This window comes from Excalfactoria chinensis, chromosome 15 (assembly GCF_039878825.1).
Source record: "Excalfactoria chinensis isolate bCotChi1 chromosome 15, bCotChi1.hap2, whole genome shotgun sequence".
NCBI classification, from domain to species: Eukaryota; Metazoa; Chordata; class Aves; order Galliformes; family Phasianidae; genus Excalfactoria; species Excalfactoria chinensis.
Window position 1 is genome coordinate 7,985,992 of NC_092839.1, and position 13,297 is coordinate 7,999,288.

The window sequence follows — 13,297 nt, forward strand, 5'->3', positions numbered from 1 at the left end:
CCATCCTGTGACTGCGCGGGGTATTTCCAATGCTTTGCTTTTTGTCTGGACTAAAAGCAAAATCCAAAAGAATGCACCTCTGACCTTAACTGCCCCTCGTGTGCCTTCGTTTTGCAATCTGCTCTGCAGGTCCAGCCCGGGTGCACGTGAGAACAGGTTGTGAGATGGATTCAAGGCTTCCTTCAGGGCAAGTGAGGATCTGTAGCTGGGAGCCCTGGGCAGGATATCCCATCCACCCTGCCTTCACCACGCTCCAGCTGAGACCTCAAAGCCCAAACCCATCACTGGGGGGGCATGAGGCTTTGCTGCCCTCATAGTGCAGGGGCAGCTGCTGAGTCATTTCACTGTATGCTGTGAATGTATGTGAAGAATTGGTCATGTGCAGTGCTATGGCTCTGTGCTCCCTGCTACGTCCTTCCAACTCCAGGGAGCATCTGCATGAGGTGTAAAGCCAGTTCCTGCACTGGGGAGCCATAGTGCTGGATGTGGATCCATTCTGTTCCCTGTGTCAGGGGGAAATACTTGGCTGTTCACGTCTCTGAGCCTGAATGTCTTAAGTTATTTATAAATAGTTTTAAATTTAAGTACCAAATTCTATATTTTATGTATTTGAGGCCTGATTCTGCATGCCTGTTTTCTGTGGTACTCCCAGCAAAGCCCACAGGATTTCTAGAGCAGAAGGATTTACCAGCCTACAGCTTCTGCTTTTGCAGGGTCTATTTTCCATGTGGTATTTCACATTGAAGTCACTGCTTTTTCTTCCACCATTTGCTCACAGCTCACCCAGCACTTTGGTGGGTTGTCTGCATTATCTGCCTCTGTAAACTGGCCAATAAGGTACAGACCTAAGGCCAGGTTCTACCTTCAGATATCCTCAGCAAAGCATTGAACCCCTTTTCCATAGCTGTACAATTACTAGTTTAAGCAGCCTTGCCAAACCTCACTATCAGAGACTGTGTTATGGAAGGACGCCAAACCTCACTATCAGAGACTGTGTTATGGAAGGACCTACAAAAATAAAGGCAGCAAATTGTTTGCACGCTGTGTGGTTGCCCTTGGAAGGCAGAGATGCTCAATGAGACAGAGCTCGAGTGCACTCAGTGTCACCAAGCTCTGGGGGCTGGGGAGGGGGTGGGAGACTGTGCTGGGAGAAGATTGGGGTATCACTTGTTGGAGTGATAACACAAGAGAACTGAGTCTGCTGTTGGATGGCACATGGCCCCGCACACAGACTGTCTTCTGGCTGCAGTCTGTGTGAAAAAAAAACCAAAACCAGCACAAATTGCCAACTTTTGTGCATCCTCACCGATAGGTTCGAGCAGATGCCAACAGAGGGAGCTGTTAGATTTGGGATGTGGGATCTGCTGCCAGCCCAGAGCTGCTGCTCCTGGCCCTGGAACAGCTGGCACAGCTGGTTGTGCTGGGCTGTGAGCGGAGCTGCTCACCCCTCTGAGGAGCACTGAAGAGCAGAGCCACGTAGTCCAGAAGATGTCTGTGAGGTCTGTGGGAACTACTAATTTTCTCCTGCACGTGCTTAGAAAGGAGGCTGTGGAACTCTGCTATCAAAATGATACTGAAGTCAATTTCATAGCGTGTGTGTTGTCTTCAGCCCTTCCCATCCTGCTTCTCTGCTTATAAAGATGCAAACCACCTCTGCTAGACACACTTGAGCTCTTTTGGCCTGAGGAGCTCTGAGTGGCTGCGGATCACCCCAAAACCTGCCCATTCCTCATCACAGTGTGAATGGGACTGGAAGTCTGCAGCTGTGCTGATTAATTGCAGGCACATTGTACTGCTGTTGTGCGTTAGAATTGCTGGGTCAGTTTGTATTTAAGTTGTGTAGGGCACATTCAGTAGTTGGCATTGGCCTGAGAGCACTGAAGGAGCACTGTTGTACTGCAGCTCACCTAACACTAAATCAATGTAATCATTCAAGCAGACGGAAAGCAGAACACGGGAGTAAAGCAGCACTTTTTGGAGGGCAAAAGAGATGGCAAAAAGCACTTCTCACTGATACCTCCTCATGGAAAACACAGGCAGATGCTCTTGCAGCAAAGTCCTGCTCTGACACCCACCTGGCACCTCCCCAGGGTCAGGATGTGCCCCAAAGGCATCGCTGTTCTGCAAAGGGCACCGTGCTCTGCGCTGTCACAAGCAAAATGCCACCATTTATTGCAGCCGTGACCTACTGCATGCCACCTAATGAGGAATTTTCCATCTCAAACTTTAATGCGATAATTAAGATGTCCATTAAGGTCTTTACAGTTTGACTGCTTGTAATTAAGAAGCAGGGTTTGGTGAGGGGAAGGGGGGGGTGGGGAAGCAAGGAGTTAGAACCGAGGGCATCAGGCAGCTTTATGCACTCTCCCCTTTCCAGCGCTGTTTTGTTTCTTCCTTCAAAATCATTTTCCTGCACATGTGGGGTGTCTCTGGCCGGGGTGATCCCTGGGGATGGGATCCCTGTGGCACGGAGAGTCCTGGGATGGCCAAATATCATCAGTAATGGGGCTTTGTGCTTCAGTTCCTTTCCATACCAACAGAGCTTCCCGTGCTGTGGGATTAAGGGTGGGAAAGGCTTTAATCCAATAAGAAAATGAGAAGAACCAACCCCCACCCCCCTCGCCCCCCTACTCCAATAAATCCACGTCTTCCAAAGTGCCTTTGCTTCTGAGAGGCCCAAGTTCCATTCCCCAGTGATAGGATTTGGCCTCCTGCTGCAGTGCTGAAACACTTGCAAAATTCTGGTTCCAAATTGCCAGATTTTTGTCAGGATTAACAGCAACCGACGGAGCGACTGTGGAAGTAGCTGCCAGAAAAGCTCGGGCTGATCCCTTGAATCCCTTCCCCAGTTGTGTTCACCCTGCCCTGCCCATCCTGGTGACTCACTCTGGTTCATCTCAACGCAGCTCCTGCTGTGATCTCCTGGCACTTCGGCATCAATTATTCTCTAATAAATTGTTTCTAATTCCAGCTCCGTAAGAGAAAAAAAAGAAAGAAAAAAACAAATCACACAACCCCTTTGCATGGGAGACAAGGGAAGGTACACGTGTAGCAATTATCTGTAGGATTTTACACCGAGAATTAGAAAGCCACTCGCGCATGTCCTGCATGCTCATTATAGGAGCGGTTTGTAGCTGCCAGGGGATTTTCCTGTGCAGCCATTGGGGTTCGTTGCAGCTGTTAAATGCCTTTCATGTGTTTTTTGTTGGTTGGTTTGTTTTTTTTTCTTTTCCCTACCAAATCTTACCCTGATTTATAACCTCTCCCATGTACCTGCGTGACGTGAATGCTTTCGTTCTCTGCTGTGGGGTGAACCTGGGCTGGGCGTGAGCATCGTTCTGGGCTTCTCCTCATCTCAGTGGGTCTGGGGTACTGGTGAGGTCCCCATGTGTTCCTGTGCTCTGAGGACGGAGCTTTTGCTTTCTTTGACACCCCCAAGCCCTGGGTGTTTATGGCTATTGCACAGAATAAAACCCCTGAGTAGACAGTACCATCAGCAAGGATATTGGTTGATAACAGACTGGAGGTCTTCAGCCGAGTACGTTGTCATTATTTCTCCTTTTATTTCATTTCATTTCAGCCCATCAGAGGCAAAATTGCTCTTTGGAAAATTTGGGAGCCACCTGGACCAATGAGAGCTCACCCCAAACCCCCATCCCTGCAGTGCCATGGATGGAGTCATAGAATCTCAGTCACTGATGATGGAAATGACCTCTAAGACCCCCAGGTCCAATCCCAGCCCACCCCATCATGCCCACTGCCCACATCCCTCAGTGGCACACCTCCACAGTTCTGGAACACTCCAGGGATGGTGACCCCACTGCCTCCCTTTGCAGCTGTGCCACTGCATCGCTGCTCTTCCTGAGAAGAAACACCATCAGATCTCCCTTCTCTGGACATGCTGCAGAACCTCCATGTCTTTCTTGTAGCAAGAATAAGGCATTGTTCTTGATACAGACCCAACTTCCTCTCTTTGATGCAACACGGTGCCACTTTTATCCTGTTTGGTTGGTGTCTATCTGTCCTCACACTCCTCCTCCTCCTTGGAGATTTCTGGATTAAAGAATAAATCACAGAATTGATTTCCTGGGCGTGCATTAGAGAGGATTATTCCAGGAGATTCATCCGTGTTGGGTGGATTAGCATTTCCAGGGACGGGCACCCCCCACCTCAAGCATTACTTCTCTTAACATTTCCTGAAACACTCTTTTAGCAAGCGTAGAGAATGCCTGTAGCAGAGAGCACAAGTACGCAGTGTTTGAGCTTCAGTGCTTTTGGTAACACCATCATTTCCCATAGAGATGTAAGGAGGGCGTTTTGTGAGAGTTTTCCCTTTCCCCCTTTCCTTTCTCTTTCCCTCTCTCCTTTTCTTTTCCCTTTTCCCTTTTCTTTCCCTTTTATCTTTCTCTTCCCCCTTTCCCTTTTTCCTGTCCCTCTTCCCTTTCCCCTTTCCCTTATTCTTCTCCCCTTTTCCAAACGAAGAACTTCAAGCAGGTGGCGCCCAAGAGTTCCCAGCGGAGTTTGCATTAAGTCGGGACTCAGAACTGACTGCGGATGGCCGAGTGCTTCCTACCTCATTCCTCGGTGGCACAGCTCCGTCTTTATAACCAACGCATGGAAACGACTCCTCCACCTCTGGACTTTAAACTCGCAGCTCCTGAGCAACCCAACATGGTGCTGGGAAACCAGCCAGCCAGCCCATGCCCAAAGCGGTGTTGGTGAAGGGAGGGATTGGAACTGGGGTAGTGATGCCACACACAGCCCTTAGGAAGAAATGAGCCACGAGAGCATGTGCTGGAAGCACAGCCTGGACACGCAGTAAATCCTCACCCAGCACTGCTGCACCGCATGCTGGAGAAATCATGCTCCAGTTTGAGGTGTCAGAGGACAAAACCAAGCAAACAAAAAAGAAAACAAAACAACACACACACAAAGAAGCAGAGTTGTTTTTTTTTTTTTCTCCTTCTTTCTAGTTATTTTTGACAAGCTGGAAGAGAACAGGGTAGAGGGAAAGGCATGTTTGATATACACTTTTGACAGAGATTTTGCTTTATTATGTTTAATTGAAAAGTGTTAACGCCGGCCGACATGAATATTCAGCTGATGCCTTTTGGTGCCATTCCAGGAGTTATGATCGCCTGTGATTCCACCACAGCTTCTCAGCACGGAGCCCTGTCAAAGCTGGAGTGACAGTGGGGAAGCTATTAATTGAAATAGCTTCATTAATTAGTAATTAACAGCAGGGTAATGACTATGTCACGCATCGTATTTCAATGAATGCCCTTCATGTGTTATGGGGCCTTTAATTAAAGAATATGCATTTTAATTAAAGGCAAGTTTGGCCCTTTGGCCTCTGGAATACAAAAGATGTTTCAAACTTTCAGGGCTCGGAGGAGGAAAGGTTGGATGGGGGAAAAAAGCTGAGTGTGAGCTCCCAAGTTCAGTCCATGCAGTTGCCGTGTCCAGCTGGGCTCCCAGGGATGAGGGTCGTGCCTTGCACCAATGTCTTCCACCAATGTCTTGTACCCAGCACTTTGTTCCCAATGTCTTCCACCAGTGTCTTGAATCCAGCAAGTCGTACCAATGCCTTGCTTAGAAATTAAGGTTTGGGGAAATAATTGCCATGGTGTTGCTGTGTTTGGAAACAGCACAGGCAAAGTTCCAATCCCTCACAGCAGTGCTGCAGAATCACAGAATCAGTGAGGTTGGAAAAGACCACTAAGATCAAGTCCAACCCCAACCCATCCCCACCCATCCCCACCATGCCCACTAAACTACACCCCTCAGTGCCACGAAGCAAGTGCCAATTGCTCCTGAGACACACACAAGAATCAGAGTTGATTTCAATGGACCAAAGGACATAAATGACAGCAGGTTTCTGTCTTCTCATATTTTGCTGGATAGTGTTTACTCCTTAGTACATTAGTGGGCACAGTTTTGGTTTCTGTTGGCTGATCGTACAGCTCTTTTGGAGTGATCCCAATGCTCAAAAAGTCAACTTGTATGTTTACACGAGCTTTACGTTGAGCACTGAGGGAAAGTCCAGGCAAACAGACCCAGGGTGCAAGAGAAATGCACACAATCCCAAGGAAAAGGGCCCAAACTCAAGGGGAAAAAGAACCCAAACAAAGCAAAAGTTGAAAACCAGCCTAACCAGAAACAACAACCAAAAAGGGTAATTTGTGTCTTAAAAAGCAAAAATAGAGAAGCATTTGCATTTTCAAAACAAAAACTTCAAAATGGCCTCTAAACTCTACTCCCCTGACATCTCCATCTGAAAGCCTGAAAAGAAGCTTCCCAAATGTGATGAGGATTAGAGGAGCGAGACATTGCATTTCAAAGAGAAAACGGCACATCAAACGTGTGGGAGAAAGACATTGAAGTCCTCACCCAGGAGGGCTCCTGCCTGGAGACCTGGGTAAGGCAGAGGCAGTTGAAAGTGCTGGAGGAGAAGGTGGGAAGGGCAGGAGGGAGCCTCTGTCCTTCTGAAGGCAGCTGGGTCTGAATCAGGCCTCCCCCAGCTAATGATGCTGCCGGTGTGCTCCAGCTGAGGGGTTCCCAGGAGACAGACCCCTCTGAATGGGGCTGTGGTGCATCATGTCCCACCTGCCCCTCTGCTCTGTGCCCCCCAAGGGGCTCACACGAGGTGCTGGTCAAAGGCATGATCTTATCAACCAGCTGCAGAAATTAGTTTAATAAGGAACTATGCAGCTGAAGTGCATCTTCCACCCTACTTGGCTATTTCTGTTCAGTCTTGGGTTCTTTACAATGGCCAACCCTGCAGACACAGCCTGAGTCCTCAGTCCATTGCATAGTGATGATGTTTCCCTCAGTGTTGAGATGCTGACTCAATTGATGAGCTCCAGAAGAAATTCCATTTAATCTTACCCATAATAAACAGTAGTTCCATTGGAAGTAACAATGAAGTGGGGTTACACGAGGGTCAGATGCCTCCGGTTTCATGCCTCAAGACATCATCACCTTGTCATGGGCCAGACCTCAGCTGATGCCACCAACAGCCCCATGGAGGGGACAGCTAGAAGCTGGGACACACAGCTTATGTGCTGAACTGAGACCAGGTGGCTTTGGTGCAAAAGAGGAAGAGGTGTAGGGGATGAGGTCTGAGATAAAGTGCTCTGGGATCATGAAATGAGGGCTGAGGAGTGGGCAAGGGAATGGATGGAGACAAGTAGATGTTTAAACTTAGCATGGGAAGCTAGGGGAGGGAAAACGTGTGAATCACTCGTGGTATGGTAATTAATGTTAATAACATTAAATAATTTAAATGGACGAGCAATATTTTACCTGATATCTCTCTGACATTTTTACCGGTGTCACACAGGGTTTGTCCTTGCATCTTGGATCAGGGAGATCTTGTTTGCTACCGCTGCTATCTGGGGTAAGGAAATATTAAAGACAACCTCTTTTTTTCCCTCCTGTTTACCAACGTATGACTCCAGGTTTGAGATTCCCACTAAGGTGACAACGTGGATTGTACATTCACAACAGGTTTATTTCTTTTCCAACAGCAGATACTTGGGCAGTCTTGGGAACACGGGCCATGCTGCAGTTCACAGTAAGGTTTACATATACATTTTGCTGCTACAATTTGCTCAGGCTCTGCAAACAGTACATTTGAAGCATATTTTCACCTTTCAGCTCTACATCCATCCAAGCTCCCCCTGGGTTTGGTTTCACAACCCAGGCTAAAGTTGCCACCAAGCTGGAGGGGGGAGTGTCATCCCAGTCTGCATCAGAAATCGCCCTCGGTCCCACCACCACGGCTTGTACTGCTGCTGTAAGGCTGTCGGTGTGCTCCTCTGTGTGCAAAGCACAGAGACCAGGTTTGCCTCCCGAGCAAAGCTGCTTGTAAAATCAGATAGGAATGGCCAAGAGGAAAATGGCTGCTTAGGTAAATAAATGTTGGCGGCACATAGAAGGGCAGAAGATGCTACAGCTTTTGTATGAAAACAAGAACCCAAACCTCTTGTTTGTCAGTTATCCAATCTGTAATGCTGGCAGGACTCACCTTGAGAAAAACAACAAAAAGCTATAATAGAATTTTAACCTCCTTCCAAAATTCTCACAAAAAGTGATCCTGATTTAGGCTTGGTTTTGGCAGACCACGCCTAAATACACGAAGAACAAAATACTTGCATTCTCCCAGCCTTATCCCATTTGATGCAAGGCACAGAGATGCTCAAGGCATTTTTAGATCATAGGATCAGAGAACCACAAAATCATTAAGATTGGAAAGGACCACTAAGATCACCAAACCCTTCGACCCATCACCAATGTGCCCACTGACCACGTCCCTCAGTGCCACAAACGATGCAACTCTTTGCAACTCTGGAGATACAAAATTCAATAAGATGCAGCCAGATCTCTGTTTGAATGCAGTGCAGATGGGGGGAGAAGAGCATGGTTGGACATCATGGGACATCTGGGCCACAGCTTTCCTTTCTTTGGCCCCAAATAGCCAGGAGGTGACCCACTCCTCGCAGAGCAGTTTGGACCTGAATGAAGATGAGCAATGGCTGTGCTGCAGCTCTGATGTTTCCCAGGGAGAAGAGCTAGCTAGCTGATAGTTGGCTCGTTAGGTGCAACTCATTAAGGCGGTTGTGGTGGGATGCCAACAACAGCCCGACCACATGATGCTCTGGAGTGAAGCCAACTCTGCTTCATGTCTGAGCCCCACCTGGGCAGAGCATCATGGCCACAGACAGACAGACAGACGGACAGGCAGACAGATGGACGCAACCTGGGCACAGGTTTACATGAGACCCCAACATCCCCCCCTACACCAGCGTCCTGACCTTGCTCTGCTTTCCCACGCCGTGCTGCAGCGGGATGGAGCCAACTCATTCCTTTCTTCCTCTGCTTTCCTCCTACACCATGTTTGTTGTGTACCAGACGTCGCCTCATGGCTTTCAAATCAAACACCGTCTTCCTTTTTGCCTCTCTGCTCCCAGAAATTAAAACGTGGCAAGGTCTTTTTTATTTATTTATTTATTTTTGCCTGTTGTTTTTGAACAGCGAGATTAAAAGTTGTTTGAAGAATAATGTTTTCCTAAGTTTGAGCTGACATTCAATTTTTAATGACTTTTTAAACAAAGTAACTATTAACTGTGCATCGTTTTATAGTTTCCTGATGTCTGACAGGTGTTTTTGCCCATGTGGGAAACAGATGCTAATAACATTTTCCCTAATAGCTCATAAATAATAAGCATTTAGCATTTTCCTTTGTATACTGCTCTGTCAATAGCCAATTTACTTTTCAGAAGCCACGACGTTTTCCTGTCAATCAGTTTTAGCCTCGGGCACTTTTTGGTGATTAGAAACCCCTTGGAGAGAGAGAACTCCAAATTAGTTTTAAATAAAAAATAAGAATATTCATGCTGTTGAACATCTAAAGGTAACAAAAAAAAAAAAGAAGAAGAAGAAAAGTATATACAAAGATCTGGGCACATAGATATCACTGGTGGGGTATTAATACTTCATAGAAATAGAGTGACCAAGAGCTCTCAGGAGAAATGCAGCAAAGAGAAGCACATGACACAAAGACAGTCATGTACGCAGGAGAAAAATAACTTCTCATTTTAAAAACAAAACAGTTTAGGAGTTTGTTAAAGAGAGATCGAGCTCTAGGAGAGCTCCATCGCCTTCTCATTTGGAAAACAAGCCTTAAGCCAGCGCAGCACCCAGTGCTTACCGCTGTGCCTCATCCTCTCAATAAGCCTTGGTTCCAGTCCTGATATTTTGTCCCTTTCCAGACAAGAAAATGGGGAAAGCAGTGACCTTTCCCTGCCAGGAGACAGCAGGTGCAGAGGAGGTTCTTGGGGGGACACTGGAGCCATGTAGTGCTTGGGGACAAGGGGACTGGCTCCTGTGGGTCTGCCTGCAGACAGCTTATCCCTGCAGGAAACCTTCTCTGCAGTCACACAGAGTGCAGGATAAGGGCCTGGGCATCTCCTCTCAGATCTTTCAGGCTTCTCTATAATAGCCACGTGCCTTCTTTTAATAATGTTCAATTTTAGTCACATTTTTCCCCCAGTGATCCCAACAGATTGCGCTTTGGAAGACAGAAGAGCCTCGTGCGCTGGGAATCAAGCCTGCTTCTAGGGATGGTGTACTCAGGTTTCACCCCAGCCTTGACTTATCAGCATTTTGCAGCTTATTGGACTTTTCAGAGCAGCTGGTTCTGGTCTCCACTGGAGATGGGATACCAGTATGGATGGAGTTTTGTCTTTCCTGCATAAATGAGCTATAATTCATTTTGCTGTTGATTAGCCTTACGTCATCACACCATCATTGCAATATGCAGCTCAACCACTGGACATATTTTCTCATTCATTTTGCGAGAGAAATGAGGGGATGCAACATTTAGCAGCCAGTAAAGGCAGAATTATTTTGTGAAATAGTGGCCTCATCTATTCTAACATATTGACCTGAAACTCTGCAGCATGCTGACATATCTGCAGCTGCATAGAATACAAGTAAACCCCAAGGGGTGTTAGTTAATCAGATGTAAACATGAATAATGCAGTGACATAAAACGCAGGTACCACATCAATGCCAGACAAAGGGTCAGAGAGTGAGTTGGTTCTACTGGCTGATTGTTCCCCTTGAATGAAGGAAGCGGAAACTTCTGCCCTCAAATGAAGTAGTTTTGCAGTCCTTGCCATCAAACATGACAACAGTGACGTGACCCACATCATTTCCTTCCTTCACACGATCGCTTCGTAGCGGCTGCAGTGCCACATCCACTCCTTTTGAAATGACAGCAACGAAAGGGTTAAGGCACTGCTAGATGATGAGCCTTGAATTAAGCATCAGCACTGAGGTGAGGAAGCCCGGGTTTCTCTAAGCAGTTTAGGCTGCCTGGCTGCCCATGCAGAAGGCAAACATGCCTAAGATTTCAACTCACATGCGGTGACTTTCTAATAATAAGGAATGCTAATTGAGAATAGAATAATGCAAGCAGGTAGGTAACAATTAACTGACATTCTGGCTTTCACAAGGCTTACCATGGCTCGTGCATGCATAGTAGGCTGGAAATCACTACTATATATCAATTTTTAAAGCTACAAGATGAATGCCTTGGAAGAAAATGGGTTTCTGGAACCATGCTGGGCTGGCACCCATTGCCCCAGAAGACTCCTACCAATAGGGTGTTGGTTTGTGCTCAGGGCCTTCTGTTCAATTCCCAACAAGGCAATCTCCAGGAGGAGAACCTATCAGGAATAACTGGACCAAAGAAAAGCCAATGCTTGGCATTGTTGGCATTGTCATTCCTTTTCATGGACTGGGTTCTGATGGAGCACCCAAGCCTGTGGGAAGTTTTAAGACTTGCTCTTGAGGTGGTGTTGAATGGGAATTCCCCTTGCTGAGTATCTAAGCATTAAAAGGAGTCTGAAAGTAACCCATAAAACCCGTGATACTTTCCTGCCTGTGATTTATCATTCACCCATTTCTTCGCAATCTTCTCCCACGTGTGCTTCTTCCATTCCCACCTACCCCAGCCCCCAGTCATGGCTGTTCTGGCTCCCACATAGGAATAGTCAGCCTCCTTGGCCAATTTCAATGGTCTCAAAATGAGGGGGAAACCCTTAAAACCCTCACACATCATTACGAGACTTCCACGCTGGAGTGACGGAGAGGGATCAGGATAATCCCAGTGAGACATTTTGATGTATTTAACCTCCATTCTCTTTGCTTCTGCACTGGTGCTGGTTTACGTCCTCTCCATTGCCTCCTTTCTTTTTTTGGCTTTGTACACTCCAAATGGTCGACTGCTCCGAACAGCTACCTTGTTAGTTTTTTCCTCTCTGAGCAGTTGGGTTGGAACATATGCCATTGGACCCGATGTCCCCAGTTAAAACCCCTGTCACATCACTAAATATTTTAGCAAATAAAAAAAATTTTTTAAACACGCGGCCAGATGTCCACACTGACATAGTGCTTAAGGCGTTCGACTGATAAAAAGCCAGGGCCCTTGGTAAGTGGGGATTTAAAAACATGTCCTGAGGCAAGTGTGTGATATTAAAAACATCCTGGGCTCTTTTGTATGGAGATTTGCATACGTTGAGGTTTTAAAGAGAGTGTCCATCTGTCACTGAGCATTCTCCCAATACAACAAAGCATTGATAAATATTTTGAACCCCAGTCACTTTTCAGCAGGCACCAGCAAGGAAGCGGAATGGTTTCAGCTGGGATATCCATTGCTTTGTGCAATAAAAGGAGCTGCGGTTTCACTTGGAAGCAGTGTTTAATATTTATGAGGATGACAGCCCTGTACAAATACAGAACTATAACCTGGCCCTCGAGTGATTCCATAAAAAGTATCTGCCAGCCAGAACAAAATACAAACCTAAAGCTTTTGTTCTGGAAAGTCTGGTTGCTGAATTTAGTGATGTGCCACCAACACTCTTCAGCAGCGGCGGCAGTGGAGCAATGGGGAGACTCCTGGCTACTTTGACAGACTCTCGACCAGCCTGGATGCATCTGAATCATCATAGAATTGGATAAACTCATCATCCTTAGCGTGCCATTCAGAAAGAACGACCAAAAATTCAACTGGCTGCAGCCCTGTTCAGATCCATTGCATCAGTGGTGGGTTTGGATACTTGGACTTAAGACAGTATCTTGCTTTAAGGCTTGGAGATGGCAGTCTCATTTTGGATGGAGTGATCTGAATGGCCGACTCTCCAAATTTAACACTTGTGGTTTTCCAAGGAAGTGACACATTCCTCAAGCAGCTGGAAGATCTGAGGAGTCTGAGACAAGGCAAAGCCACCTCACAAGTTACACCGCCAGCAACTATTGGAGTTCATTAGGCAATTACAGGTTAGGCACGTGTGCGTATGAACAGATTGGTCGTCTCAGCAGATTTCCAGTCTCCCCTGTTCATATTCTTTCTTTCCTTTAAACCAAATCCAGTTCTAACTCTTCCCACCTGGACACTGGCCTTTCTAAAGAGCTGCCCAGAGATAGATCACTGTTTATCACGGGTTTCTCTTTCTCTTTCAGAGCTTCCTCTAACATTGCAGTAAATATTGTGGTGTTTATGGTGGCAGATGCCAGGTGGCAGGTGATATTTCCACAGGTGCAGGATGATGCTCCTACACAGCGTTAGGTAGGTGGCTGAGCATGCACTGTGAATCGCTTTCTTACTGGTATATCTGGGGGCATTTCTGTAGTATCGGGCAAAGACATTCAAGTCCTAAGGCCAGTTTCTGGAGAAAGTTAATGTTCACCTGCTTCATTAATCTCTGCCTGAACTTTAAGCTGTGACATG